Source organism: Schistocerca serialis, chromosome 4 (assembly GCF_023864345.2).
Source record: "Schistocerca serialis cubense isolate TAMUIC-IGC-003099 chromosome 4, iqSchSeri2.2, whole genome shotgun sequence".
NCBI lineage: Eukaryota > Metazoa > Arthropoda > Insecta > Orthoptera > Acrididae > Schistocerca > Schistocerca serialis.
In genome coordinates, this window is record NC_064641.1 from 768,802,429 (window position 1) to 768,817,902 (window position 15,474).

At 43.7% G+C, this 15,474-nt stretch overlaps 1 protein-coding gene across 1 annotated transcript in view; it reads left to right on the forward strand.

Moving 5' to 3' along the window:
• The first annotated feature begins 887 nt into the window (after positions 1–887).
• The window catches only part of LOC126473321 (mycosubtilin synthase subunit C), a 146,012-nt gene continuing 131,425 nt past the window's right edge, over positions 888–15,474 (forward strand). Inside the window, exon 1 of the mRNA XM_050100306.1 lies at positions 888–1,041. The gene's annotated coding sequence lies outside the window, so the exon portion shown is untranslated. The remainder of the gene's footprint in view (positions 1,042–15,474) is intronic.

The window sequence follows — 15,474 nt, forward strand, 5'->3', positions numbered from 1 at the left end:
TCCCCTTTATTCTGCAATTGCACGTTTTCGATCTGGATGAACGCTTCTCCCCCATTTTGGCTTTCTTCTCGCTTTTGATGCCGAAAGTGAACAAACATTAATGAGCTAAATGTAATAACGTACACGAAAATAACGTCTGTGGATTCATTCAGTAGGAATATTACGGTGAGCAGATTCAAACAGATACTGACGTAATTAACAATATAAGATGATTTCCTGAACACAGTCAAATACCCTATTATAACTGTTCGCAGTCGTATCGTCATTGCTGCGTATAAACACATGCGCGAATTCGATGGCAACATTCTGTCATATGAAAGCAATTGGTGAACTAATTCCGAAGATTTAAGGATGGAAACGAACATTAGCATTTTTATAGATTATTTTACATTAGCATACAAACACGGAGTTTTTCAAGTGCACGTGTCGTATTTGAAGAATATTTTTTAGGTAATATATATATATATATATATATATATATATATATATATATATATATATATATATGTGTGTGTGTGTGTGTGCGTATATAGAGTATTAATGCTTTTATTTGGAATTAATTTTTAGGAAGGCAGGTACCAAAAAATTTGCCCCCCCCCCCCCCCCCCCCCCGTTCGAGAGATCCTGGATCCGCCCCTGCTTGAGAGTGACGTAGAGCTCACTACAGGTGCGTAGCGGTCCCTGGATTCGCACGCGCCGGCCCGGCCGCTGACGCAGCGCGCGGCGGTGGGGACGGGGAAGGACGGACAGTCTGCCCCCCCCCCCCCCACCGCTGTCCCCCCTCCCCTCATCTAGCTGCACTGTGTTGTCTCTCGGCGCTCGTCCTGCCCCTGGCGCGCCTTTCTCCCCAAGCGTATGTCAGCTGCGCGCCGTATATAACGCGACGGCCGCGTGCGCGCGAATGCTTTGCATTCTGCCTCGCCGCGTGGAGAGGGCAACAGCAGCGGACAGCGGCGCCGGTGACGACTGACAGACAGAGCGCTTCGCGGTGGTGGCCGAGCAGTGAGCACAGACCGCAACTTTCTACTGTCCTACACGCAGGTAAGGCACCGCCGTCTTTGTGCAGTGTACGTGAACCCCACAGCATTACACTCGTTACGTCAGGAGCTGGGTCAACGATGCGCGGTGGCGCGAAGAAGACGCGACGACAATCAGTTCAAGTGACAGAAACTTTGTACCCCGAAAAAGTGCGTTTGAAGTCCGCATACTACTGTACTGTGTTCAGCGGATGGTTCGTCGTGTGCTGGATCATTTGTTTCCCTCTCTCTCTCTCCTGTTCAACTCATTGTTGGTGCGCGAGGTGCAGCAGACGGTGCGGCATTTGACTTGCAGTTGGGAGGCCAATCATATTAAACCTTTCTGCAGTCACACCTAGTCGTTTAAGACGAATTCCGAAATTTTGTTTTGGAGAATAAAGGCTACTCTCTTTCTAGTTTTACTTCACAGTTATTTTTTAACTTTTTTAATCGATATCGAATCAGCTACAGTTGCAATTTCAGGACGTTGGCGCTGTAGTGATGTGATATAGTACGACAAGTATATCTTGTTAATGTACTCCAGCGTTATCTGATGTAGTAGCTATATGACATACATATAACAATTATAAACTATGGTAAACTGCTCCCGAGCAGGCCATGGAGGCCCAACGGTACCGACCGACCACCGAGTCATCCTCAGCCCATAGGCGTCACTGGATGCGGATATGGTGGGGCATGTGGTCAGCACACCGCTCTCCCGACCGTACGTCGGTTTCCAAAACCGGAGCCGCTACTTCTCAGTCAAGTAGCTCCTCAGTTTGCCTCACAAGGCACCCCGCTTACCAACAGCGCTCGGCAGACCGTATGGTCACCCATCCAGGTGCTAGCCCAGCCCGGCAGCGCTTAACTTCGGTGATCTGAAGGGAACCGGTAAACAATAATTACAGCTATCAGATATATAGGTACTACAACTGAGGGGCTTAATCTCCCCCCTCCTTCCTAATTACAATTATTGTTCACAATAAGCAAAGTATTTTATGAAAAATTTGAGAGGAGCCAAAATTACAATAAACTTTCTAGTTTACTTAGCTTTTCGTGTAGAGTTGGCTCCAGTTCTTCTTGTCCAGCCGTCTGATTCTTAAAGCTGAAATTCTCAAATTTTAGGTCCTCGTGGTTGAATTGATCTAAATAAATTTGAAGATTGTTATTGCAAAATTTTTGTTGTTACGTTAATATATTTTGTCACATTTTAGTATAGCGCGCAGTCTTTTGAATTTCTTATAACAGAGCCGAAATTGCATTGTTCACCCAAAATACAAAAATACGTCCGATCACGTGAGAGGCATGCTTACTACTGCCTCACTTAGCGGAAATAACAGTATTCCAAAAGGTTCATAATTTTTCTTGACAAATGAATTTCTATTAGTTTCGATTATTATTTCATAAATGAACCCAGAAATAAACATAATGAACAGTACTAGATTGAGTAATTAATAATAGAAATTTCAAGTGTGCCAAATAATTCGAAATTTCTAATATTTCTAAAAAAAAATTAACTGTACATTCAGAGCTAGTACTTATCGACTGTAACATAGAAAATAAAGTAATTCCTTTTCATAAATTTTAGCTTGAAATGTAACATATTATGTATAAAATTATATGAAAGTTTTCAGAAAAGCAGCTGAGATAATATTGATCTATCCAAAACTCGAAAAATAATACTGGTATCGACAACTACTGTTGATGAAAAAGCAATGCTAGAGGGGGGGGGGGGGGGAGGGGATACTGAACGTATTGAAAGTGCGGTAGGACGAATGGTCACAGACTTCACAGACTTGTTGACCCAAGCCAGAGCGTAGATGCTGAAAAATCTGGGCTGACAGACGCTTGAATATAGGCACAAACTGCCGAAGAAGTCTGTTTACGAAGTTTCAGGAACCGCTATTAAGTGAGCAGCAACTCTCGAATACAAGTTGCAAAGAACAACTGTTTACGTGCCACGGTGGTGAAAGGGGAGTCGATACGAAAACCGCCTAGTCAGTCAGATTTTTGAAAATTTTCATTTAATTAAATTTAAATTTTCCCTTGAGGTATTTAAAGAAAAAAGACATCTGTAAACGTTCTGTAGAATCTAAATAAGTTTTGCAGCCAAATTTAAACTTTGCAAGCATAGTGGTCTCGTGATAAGAAGCCCAGAGAAATAAAATGATTTAATCGTTAATATTACACTCTTAAAATTCAGAAGCTTTTGAGCAAAATTGACACAAGCGGCAATTTTACAGTTTGTAAGTGTAAGAACGAAATGTGTTCAATGTTCAACGACGATTGTAGCCAGAAAAGAATTTCAAACGGTAGGCCAGTGGCGTAAGTGGGCGGGAGAATATTCTAAATCTCACGCAGCGCGCATGCGCTGTAGCTTACTTGGTTCTTGTAGGCCAATCCGAGGTTGTTTTCTGGCTTGATAGACCGCAGGTGTCTCATATCAAATTGTTCGTCTCGGCTTCCCCTACACCACTGTGGTACGGCGTAAACAGTCATCGCTTACACCCCCTTCGTATCACTCGCCCGACTGTAACAATCTCGTTGTCGAAGAGACGTTAAATACTAATCATTCTTCGTTTTATCGCTCCACTACAAATCACGAGGCAAAGAATAGAACATTTACAGCGCACACATAGGTGTTTAAGCAGACATTGGGGAATTGGATGGTATGAAGCTCTAGTTAATGGTAAAATGGAAAGCACTTCTTTACAGTGTTTTGCAAAGTATAAATGTAGATGTAGATGCTGAAGTGCGTTAACGGGATGTACTTGATGTATCACATCGATCACAGCGCCAAGTGCTTGAAGATGAAGCTGTAGTAGCTTCCAAATCGGTAGCAAATAAATAAATAAAAATAAACAAATATCAGTGTAGGGAAATTCTATAACAAAATATTGAACAGCTTACATTCCTATTTTCCAGGGCTATGGAAACAATAAGAATCGCGATATGGTTCCTTTAAAAAAGGACATGGCCGATTTCCCTGCACCGCCTAGCATGACCTTGACGTTGACGGGACGTTACGTTCCAGTCTTCATCTCCCTCCTTCCTGTCTATACTTGTCTGTATGGTACCATATTTATTTGACTTTGCGTCATATGTGTGTGGAAAGCAGTAACATAATCATTGATGAGCCTCAGAAATGGTTTCACTGTTTCAGGCTTCAGTTCTCCTTCCGGCAATTGTCGAGGGTATCTATGCCACTCTATGCCTAACAATCCTGTAAATTTGAACAGTGCCTGTTGTACATCTTGTTTCGTAAAGACTTCATAATCACTAGGAGGAAGAATACTCAAGAACAGTGCGTCATGTAAGCATTCCTTCGCTGCGTTTTCTAAAAAAAAGAAAAAAAAGAAGATTGGGCTAACATTATGGTAGGAATTGTGTTCCTCCTATTAAGGGAAATAATTGGCCAAACATGTTTCGGCAAATTTATGCAATCAAACAGTGGATCACGTTTTATTCAGTTCTGGAAAATACATGTTATATATAATAATTATTGAATGAAAATTAGGCCCAAAACATTTATGATCTACGTGGTTATTCTCTTTAAAGTTAGTTTCTGCAGGGCTGTCTTCCAAGTTATCATATAAAACCAAACGATGATGTGTAGCCCAACATTTTCCTTACTCACAATTAGACAATTTACGTCCTCATTTCTGTTTAAGTCTTTGCTGACTGCATAGCCTGAATATTTGGAATTTTGGCTAATCTAATGAAATATTGCGTATGGCTGGACAAACGTGTTATTTGGATAATCAACGTACACGACATTACGTTTGCTTATACTTGTAATTAATAGCAGTAAATGCTGAAAACATGCAGGACTTCAATTTCGTCGAAATTTTCTCCCGGTGCTTCCTCTTCGCATATACCCGCGTTCTCCGTGAAGAATTCGAGATTCATTTCAATGTTTTCTGCTGACAAGGGAACCTCCCCATCGCACCCCCCTCAGATATAGTTATAAGTTGGCACAGTGGACAGGCCTTGAAACACTGAACACAGATCAATCGAGAAAACAGGAAGTTGTGTGGAACTATGAAAAAAATAAGCAAAATATACAAACTGAGTAGTCCATGCGTAGGATATGCAACATCAAGGAGAACGTGAGCACAGGAGCGCAATGGTCCCGTGGTTAGCGTGAGCAGTTGATGAACGAAAGGTCCTTGGTTTAAGTCTTCCTTCGAGTGAAAATTTTAATTTTTTATTTTCAGACAATTATGAAAGTTCAGGCACTTACACATAATCAACTTCGCTCTCCAAAATTCCAGGACATGTTCAGATTTGCTTGGACATATGCAGGATTTGGCGGTCTACACACGGAAAAATTTGAAAACGTTAAAAACATATGTTTTGACAGAGCACAGTGAAAACTGTGTGACTGTGAAACTGTTGCATTCATTTGTTGCAGTTTATGTGACAAACTCTTACGTTTTCATCACTTTTTGGGAGTGCACATCCACAAGAAAACCTAAATCGGGCAAGGTAGAAGAATCTTATTACCCATTCGCCAAGTGTCCAAGTTAGGCGGGTCGACAACGATTTGCTTGGACATATGCAGGATTTGACGGTCTACTCACGGAAAAATTTGAAAACGTTAAAAACAAATGTTTTGACAGAGCACAGTGAAAACTGTGTGACTGTGAAACTGTTGCAGTCATTTGTTGCAGTTTATGTGACAAACTCTTATGTTTTCATCACTTTTTTTGGAGTGATTATCACATCCACAAGAAAACCTAAATCGGGCAAGGTAGAAGAATCTTTTTACCCATTCACCAAGTGTACAAGTTAGGTGGGTCGACAACATATTCCCGTCATGTGACGCACATGCCGTCACCAGTGTCTTATAGAATATATCAGACGAGTTTTGCTGTGGAGGAATCGTAAGACCTTGCGATTAAATGTTTTCGGTTCCCATTGGAGAGGCCCGTCCTTTCGTCTACTAATCGCACGGTTTTGCGGTGCTTTCGCAAAGCACAGACACTAAACTTATTACAGTGAACAGAGACGTCAATGAACGAACGGACAGATCATAACTTTGCGAAAATAGAAAGTTAAACTTTTCACTCGAGGGAAGACTTGAACCACGGACCTTTCGTTCCGCAACTGCTCACGCTAACCACGGGACCACTGCGCTCCTGTGCTCACCTTGTCCTTGATGTTGCATATCCTACGCATGGATTACTCAATTTGTATATTTTGCTTATTTTTTTCATAGTTCCACACAACTTCTTCCTGTTTTCTCGATTGATCTGTGTTCAGTGTTTCAAGGCCTATCCACTGTTCCAACTTATAACTATATCTGAGGGGGGGTGCGATGGGGAGGTTTCCTTGTGAGCAACATACGTAGCGACGTTTCCGTCGTACTGTCTAGCGGTTCGCCAGACGGTGCTTTCCCTTTTGATGTCCACCCTACGGGAATGGTGTACTGGGTTCCGTCTTCACGAGAAACCTGACGGATGCCCGGTAACAGATTCTACAAGCGTGTGTTTAGCTTACTAAGCGCTACGGGGGATGCAGCTGGGAGCGAGACACTGACAGCAATCGTTCCAGCACTCGTAGATACGACGCAGAATAGATAGCGCAGTAACAAAAGTGGTATATTCTACAGATGTGTTTTCTTGAATAGGAGACCGCTGCTCAACATCGAGTAAGTAATTTCGTGCATGTTCAGATTATTATATTCAGAAATTTATCAGACTAACTGTGCAGTGTTTAAGATTCTGGACTTGCAGTAGAAAAAGATGTTTCAGGTTTCACTCTTATTTAATAAAGCATGATATCATATCAGTCGAGACTGTATGTCAGTTGAGACTGGGTTTTAGTGAAAGGTCTGGCGGTTATAGAGACGTTTTCGAGTGAACTGAAACGTGCAAGACAATGAGTACAAGTTGTATAACGTCCAAATTCAACACAGTTACCAATATGAGTACACAACCATGGCATCTAATCGTGGATTGCACCTTGAAAGAACGATCTTGCACTATAAAAATCGGGATAAACGAAGCTTTTGGGCCGACCATTGTGGCCGAGAGGTTCTATGCGCTCCAGTCCGGAACTGCGCTGCTGCTACGGTCGCAGGTTCGAATCCTGCCTCGGGCATGGATGTGTGTGATGTCCTTAGGTTTGTTGGGTTTAAGTAGTTCTAAGTCTAGGGGAGTGATAACCACAGATGTTAAGTCCCATAGTGCTCAGGGCCATTTGAACATTTGAAGCTTTTGGTACGAAAACTGGTATACAGGTTTAAAAAACTGGTTATTCTTCTTCAAGTTTTTAAACAGGCCTTTGGAGGAAATAGAAGCAACTGTATGAATATCAAAAGTTGAGATGGCAAGCCAGTACCAAGCAAAGAAGTGAAAGGTGAAAGATGGAATAAATAAATAGATGGTGTATTTAAGGGAAACAAACTAGACGACTAGGTGTAGATGAGATGGGAGATACGATACTGCAAGAAGGAATCGACAGAGCAGTGATCGATCTAAGTGGAAACGACGCCCCTGGAGTAGACGACAGTCCCGGAGAATTACTGGCGTACAAGATATATGAGACAACCGAAATCCACTCAGTCTTCGGGAAGAATGTAGTAATTCCAGTTCCAAAGAGGACAGCTGCTGACAGATGGGAATACTACTGAATCATCAGTTTAATACACTGATGTGACAAAAGTCAGGGTACACCCCCTAATATCGTGTCGGACTTCGTTTTTCCCCTCATAGTACAGCAACTCTACGTGGCATGGACATAATAAATCTTTGGAAGTCCCCTGCAGAAATACTGAGCCACGCCGTATCTACAGCTATCCATAAATGGTTCAAATGGCTCTGAGCACTATGGGACCTAACTTCTGAGGTCATCAGTCCCCTAGAACTGAGGACTACTTAAACCTAACTAACCTAAGGACATCACACACATCCATGCCCGAGGCAGGATTCGAACTTGCGACCGTAGCGGTCGCGCGGTTCCAGACTGTAGCGCCTAGAACCGCGCCTAGAACCCGGCCGGCTGTCCATAAATGCGAAAGTGTCGCCAGTGCAGTGTTTTGTGCACTAACTGACCTCTCGACTACATCGCACAAGTGTTGGATGTAATACATGTCGGGCGTTCTGGCTGGCCAAATCATTCATTCGAATTCTTCAAACCCATTGCCAACAACTGTGGCCAGGTGACATGAGAACACTATTCGGGAACATGAAGTCCGTGAATGGCTGCAAATGGTCTCCAGGTTGCCGAACATAAGTATTTACAGTCAATGATCGCTTCAGTTGGACCAAAGGACCCTGTTCGTTCCATGCAAACACAGCCGATATCGTCGGCCGCGGTGGTCTCCCGGTTCTAGGCGCTTCAGTCTGGAACCGCGCGACTGCTACGGTCGCAGGTTCGACTCCTGCCTCGGGCATGGATGTGTGTGATGTCCTTAGGTTAGTTAGGTTTAAGTAGTTCTAAGTTCTAGGGGACTGATGACCACAGATGTTAAGTCCCATAGTGCTCAGAGCCATCTGAACCATTTTGAACAGCCGATATCATTACGGAGCCACCACAAGCTTGCACAGTGTCTTGCTGACAACCTGCTTCCATGGTTAAAATGGCTCTGAGTACCATGGGACTTAACTTCTGAGGTCATCAGTCCCCTAGAACTTAGAACTACTTAAACCTAACTAACCTAAGGACATCACACACATCCATGCCCGAGACAGGTTTCGAACCTGCGACCGTAGCAGTCGCGCGGTTCCAGACTGAAGCGCCTAGAACCGCTAGGTGCGTCCATGGCTTCATGGGGTCTGCACCACAATCGAACCATACCATCAGCTCTTACCAACTGAAATCGGGGCTCATCTGACCAGGCCACGGTCTTCCAGTCGTCTGGGGTCCAACCGATATGGTCAAGAGTCCAGGAGAGGCGCTGCAGGCGATGTCGTGCTGCTAGCAAAACCACTCGCATCGGTCGTCTGCTGCCACAGCCCATTAACGCCAGATTTCGACGCACTGTCCTAACGAATACGTTCGCTGTACGTCCCACATTGACTTCTGCGGTTATTTCAGACAGTGTTCCTTGTTTGTGGCACTGACAACTCTATAGAAATACCGCAGCTCTCGTTCGTTAAGTCAAGGCTGTCGGTCACAGCTTTGTCCGTGTGAGAGGTAATGCCTGACTCTGTGGATCTCAGAATATTAAATTCCCTAACGATTTCCGAAATGGAATGTCCCATGCGTCTAGATTCAACTACCATTCCGCGTTCAGAGTGTGTTAAGTCCTTCGCGCGGCTATAATCAAGACGGACATTTTTACTTGAACCACGAGAGTACAAATGACAGCTCCGCCAACGCACTGCCCTTTTATACCTTGTGTATCCGATACTACTGCCATCTGCATGTGTGGATATCGCTATCCCATCACTTTTCTCACCTCGGTGTAGGTCTTGGCTGCAAAACAATGACGCGAATTATTAACGGAAGAATGAAAAACTGGTAGAGGTCGATCTTGGGGGGAATGAGTTTGTGTTCCGGAAGAATGCAGGAATGCACGAGGCAATACCACCCAACGGCTTATCTTAGAAGACTAATAGGGAAACGTGGAAGATAGACAACTCGCACAAGAAGAATACAGGAGCTTTTGAGAAGTGGTGCTACAAAAGAATTCTGGTGATTGGATGGATAGATCAGATAGCAAATGAGGAGTTTTGGAAAAAAAATGGTAAGGACTATGGGACTAAACTGCTGAAGTCATCGGTCCGAAGCTTACGCACTACTTAATCTAACTTAAACTAAGTTACCCTAAGGACAACACACACACACACCTATGCCCGAGGGAGGGGTTGGACCTCCGACGCGGGGGGGTGGGGGGGGGGGGAGCCGCGCGGACCGTGACAAGGCGCCTCAAACAGCACGGCTACCACGTGCGGCAAATGAGGAGTTACTGGATCGAATTGGGGAAAACAGAAATTTATGGCACAACTTAAGTAAAAGATGCGGTTGGTTGATATGACAGATCGTGAGGCGTCAAGGAATTGTCAATCTGGTAATGGAAGGAAGGCCGCTGTGGCCGAGCGGTTCTAGGTGCTTCAGTCCGGAACCGCGCTGCTGCTGCTGTCACAGGTTCGAATCCTGCCTCGGACATGGATGTGTGTGATGTCCTTAGGTTAGTTAGGTTTAAGTAGTTCTAAGTCTAGGGGACTGATGACCTCAGATGTTAAGTCCCATAGTGCTCAGAGCCATTTGAACCACTTGAATGGAAGGACGTGTATGAGTGTGCGTGGGGGGGGGGGGGGATGGGGGGCGGGGGGGGGGGAGAGGCTATAATTGCAAAGAAAAAGCCGGCCGGAGTGGCCGTGCGGTTCTAGGCGCTACAGTCTGGAGCCGAGCACCCGCTACGGTCGCAAGTTCGAATCCTGCCTCGGGCATGGAAGTATGTGATGTCCTTAGGTTAGTTAGGTTCAATTAGTTCTAAGTTCTAGGCGACTGATGACCTCAGAAGTTAAGTCGCATAGTGCTCAGAGCCATTTGAACCATTTTTTGCAAAGAAAAACCAAAGCTTGAATGCAGTAAGCAGCTTCAAATGGATGTAAGTTGCGGTAGTTATGCAGTGATGAAGAGGTTCCCACCGGATATAACAGCATGAAGAGCTGCATCGAACCTGTCTTTGGAATGAACACAACAACTTTCTCCTTCATGTCACCGATCATATCAGCGGAATGCCGACATAGTTTCTGCAATAACGTCTTCCATTATGGATATCTGCTGACGTTTATGAGGGCAGTTATAGCATACGTTAAGAAGTCGAAAGTACTTTGAGAGTTTAGCACTTACATCAGAAATGAGGATGAACTCTGTGTTGTCGAATGACTCGTGTTGCAAAGCTCTTTCCCTACACTTCATTAACAAGCATTTCAGTATATTGAGGGCAGTGACATGCAAAATATTCGTGAGGAAAATTTGACAGTAATTTCGGATATTTTTATTACATCGTTCGACTTGCCAGGTTTTTTTTTTTTTTTAGCTTGAACAAATATTTTCACGTCAAGTTCTCATTTTTTTGCAGAAATTTTTGCCTTTTTAGTGTTTCTGATTAAGTTCTGGTCCCGTAAATGATGTAAGATTTCACCGTACTTTGGAAATACATATGATCGCCAAAGGCAATTTCACGGGCAAACGGGATAGAACCCAAAATCGCGACGACAAACGACGATCAAATTAAACTGCTTCTCGTGGAAGTGTATTAAAATCGAGTGACGTTGATTCTTAAATCAGTTTGAAGAAGGTAGTGACAAGCTATTGTCAATTAGCAGTTGATCTGGTATCACAACGTCCAAAAATTCTCTAACAGTATTTTATGCGTCGGTCTTGTAAGTGATGCATTTGATGAGGTGATTCAATGAAAGGCATGTATCACTGTTGGGAGTATGACTGCCTAAAATCTTCATCTGTCTGCACCTCCTGTTTGTACTGATCGAGAAGACAAGACGAATATGCAGCTTAGCTCTAATGGCTTTTGATGTGAATCTGTGTCATTCGAAGGTATCAAATCATTTGATGTCAATTTTTGATTGTCTGTAAATAACTACCCGTGTGCAGCTGCAGGGTACAGAATGTAAATATAAACAAACTGACTTAAGCGTCCGGAAACTTACTGAGTCGTAATACGAAAGACGCGGGTTATCTGTTGATTTATCAACTTTCGGCGATTTGGTACCACATTAAGGCGACAAGAAGGTCCTTAGTATGAGGAAGACGTGACGCAAGACGAAGAACAAAGCTCTTTTTGATGGGCTTAACTGCGCGGACATTAGGAAGTAAACAAGAAAGCTGATACACTTGTGAGACTTTCAAAATGTCTGGTAGTTGCAGTAAACCATTCCCTGGCACAGTGGTGCACAGAAAGGCCAGAAACGTGTGGGTTGACAATTTGTTGCATTTACTAGCAAGTTACATCAACTTTCACTAGAATGGGGATCGTGCGCCCTTTAGACGATATTGTGCTGTATTGTGGTAAATCCCACTCCCAGTGTGATTCTTAATGAGTGGTAGACACCAATTCAGTGCCGCACCAACGCTTTTTAACGAAAGTAAGATCATATGCGTTATCAAAAGAAAGTTGAGACTGGTTTCATCAATCATCGTAAGTAGACCGCACCATGCTATCTTGGATGAAAATTCAGCGACAAATGTAGAAATAATCTCTGGGGTGCCGCAGGCAAGTTTCTTGGGACATTCTCTGTTGATGTTATATATTAATAACCCGGCAGACAATGTTAATAATAACCTCAAAGCTCGTGCAGATGACAGACTTATCGATAATGATGTATAGAGATGGCATAGAAATTTAAAAACACACAAAATACTTCAACACATAAGTAGAAAGAAAAAAGTAGATAATTTGTCCGTCATAGTGCTACATAAAGCAACAGTGCCAATTCTTCTACTATAGCTCCGTAACCCACGTCGGCGCGACTCCGTAATCCGTGGTAGCAGTCGGATGACGTCAAAATCCGACCGTTGCGTGGTTACCGATAAACACTCCCGCAGTTTCAACTAAACAAGTTTATGTTTGAAAGGTAACTTCGTCTTTTGAATTCCCTAGGATGCGCCCTGTAATCGGAGATGAAAAATTAAGCAGAGAGAAACTTCTTAGACCACAATCACCACAAAGCCACTGTCGCCAAGAATATATTTAGGAGCCAGTGGTGATGGCTAGGACATCTGGGCGATTAGCCATAGCTCGATTATAGATAAAGGTCACCTGGTCGCTCCAAAGCAACGAAGATACGCCACGTCAACCCATATCAGGTTGGCCAAGGATCACTTCTCCTCTTCAATACTGTTCATTAGGGACGAGACATAATCGGCCAATGTTTGCCGAGCAAATGGTGTCGGGTCTTGCAGCAACCACGCTTTTTCTCCCACTAGGTGCTTACAACTGGCCGATTACGCCGGGCCACTGGTAATGTGTGTGTCTAATGCGCGGAAAGGAGAGCCTGTCAAGATGCGTGGCGAATACGACCAGTGGACCGTGCCTCAAGGACGCCATGTTCTCTCCAACGAGGCACGACTCATTCTAAACACTGATTCGCAACTCGTGTTCTTCTGGAGAGGAAAAGCAGCGCGCAACAGTAAATGTAACCTCACAGAAAGGAAACAGTTTGGCGTCCGTAGTGCAATGGCTAAGGTCACCGCCTTATTGAAAATACTTATCAAGCGCGGCACGTGTAACAGCGTTTTTTCCTTTTCTTTTTAAGTTGTGGTACTCGTTTATGATGCTTGCGACCATTCAACCTTGTGTTTATTGCGTGGACATTGGCCATCACACAATATAACATCATTAAACAACGCACTGACTTATTCGTTTCATTAACCGCAACAGTGGAAAACTTAGCTCAGGCGCACATAACTGATGACACAATGCACGCAGAACCTCTAGCTGAGTATACGGAACACATACTTAATTTATATTAACAGCTGCTTGTGAGCCGATATGGAGAAATGTATGACGTTTGACGAGAAGATAGTTCAGCAACGCGAAGACAAGATTAGCTTACAATGCGCGCAGACACATTTTATGCTGTCTTTCTTCCCACACTCCGTTACACGAATTGAACGGAAAGAAGGTCCGCAGCTCGTGGTCTAGAGGTTAGCGTTGCTGCCTGTTGATCATGGGGTCCCGGGAACGATTCCCGGCCGGGTTGGGAATTTTTCTCTGCCCGGCGACTGAGTGTTTGTGTTGTCCTCATCATCATTCGTGACAGTGACTAAATTGGACTGTGTAAAAAGAAATCTGGACTGTGTAAAAAATTGGAGTTGAGTGCCCCAGAAACCAAACATCAAACCAAATGAAAAGAAACCCTAACGTGTTATGATGCTCCGTATCCTCTGCCGTGCACTTTTCGGTGGTTGACATCTGCTGATGTTGAGGAAAAGTCATTAATGTGCAAAAGAAAAGTTTGGACACTAAGATGACACTTCATGTGACACCACATCTCATCTGTGCACTAGCATCACTGGATTCTAATAAGAGGTTTAGACTTAAACCAGTAAAACCTCATTCCCCGATTCTTTAAATAATCGAACTACTATGTATAAAAGGTCAGACCTCCAAAACTGCACCGAACAGGGTATCGCGGTGGTTAGCACACCGGACTCGCTTTCGGGTGGACGACGGTTCAAACCCGCGTCCGGCCTTCCTGATTTAGGGTTTCCGTGATTTCCCTACATCGATTAAGGCAAATGCCGGGATGGTTCCTTCGAAAGGGCACGGCCGATTTCCTTCCCCATCCTTCCCTGATCCGAGCTTGTTCTCCGTCTCTAATGACCTCGTTGTCGATGGGACGTTAAATATTAATCTCCTCCCCCTCCTCCAAAACTGTGCGTCGTGCGAAGATGTAATTTTGCAGGTACATTTAGTGGTATATGTGGACACTGTAGAGCTAGCACTAAATAAACAATAAATTCAAACGTCGTGTCCGGCCGCGGTGGCCGTGCGGTTCTAGCGCTGCAGTCCGGAACCGCGAGACCGCTACGGTCGCAGGTTCGAATCCTGCCTCGGGCATGGATGTGTGTGATGTCCTTAGGTTAGTTACGTTTAAGTAGTTCTAAGTCTAGGGGACTGATGACCTCAGAGATTAAGTCCCATAGTGCTTAGAGTCATTTGAACAACTAGGCGTCATTACTGACGGACACCTGGTGTTACTTGTTTTTATGGAACATTCGTTATTCAGGATGACATACTGGTATCTTCTTCTTCTTCTTCTTCTTTCAAAAGGCTGCAACCACAACTTTTTCTCTTCAGCAGTCCTCTCCAACTTCATGTTTTGTAAAAGAATATGATGTCCGGATACGTGTCCAATGAGTTTTGATTTGTGCTGGCATATAAGTATCAGTAGTTCTTTTTTGTTTCCTATTCCTTGCAGAACCATCTCATTTGTTTTTCTGTCAGTCCAGCTAGTTCTTGTAATTCTGCAGAAACACATTTCCGCAGCTTCGACGTGAGCTTTCTCCTGTTTTGCTAACGTCCAGGTTTCACGTACGTATCTCAGGACACTTAATAATACACAGGTTTTTATAAATCATTTCTCAGTATGGGTGCCAGAAGTTCCTTCTCATTCTGGAAGGCGCTCTTGGAAAGTGCTATACTTCTTTTGATTTGCTTGAGATATCTATTCTTTTCCTCCACAGTATTGCCGAAACAGTCAAATTTGGTTACTTTCTAGAGCTTCTCACTGCCCACCTCTTTTTGGCCTATAACCGTGACTTCCGTCTTCTTGGTACGTATTTCTGATTTTAGTTTTGTTTCTTTCTTGATTTAAGGCCTTAAGCGTTTTATTTACTTCCTTCTCTGAGCATGCCACTATAGCAATACCTTCGGCCATTCTCATGGAATGAATATGTATATCATTTATTTTGATTCCACTCGTCTTTTCTTTCATTATTATTACTGTTGTCATTGCGTCCTCGATGAACATATTAA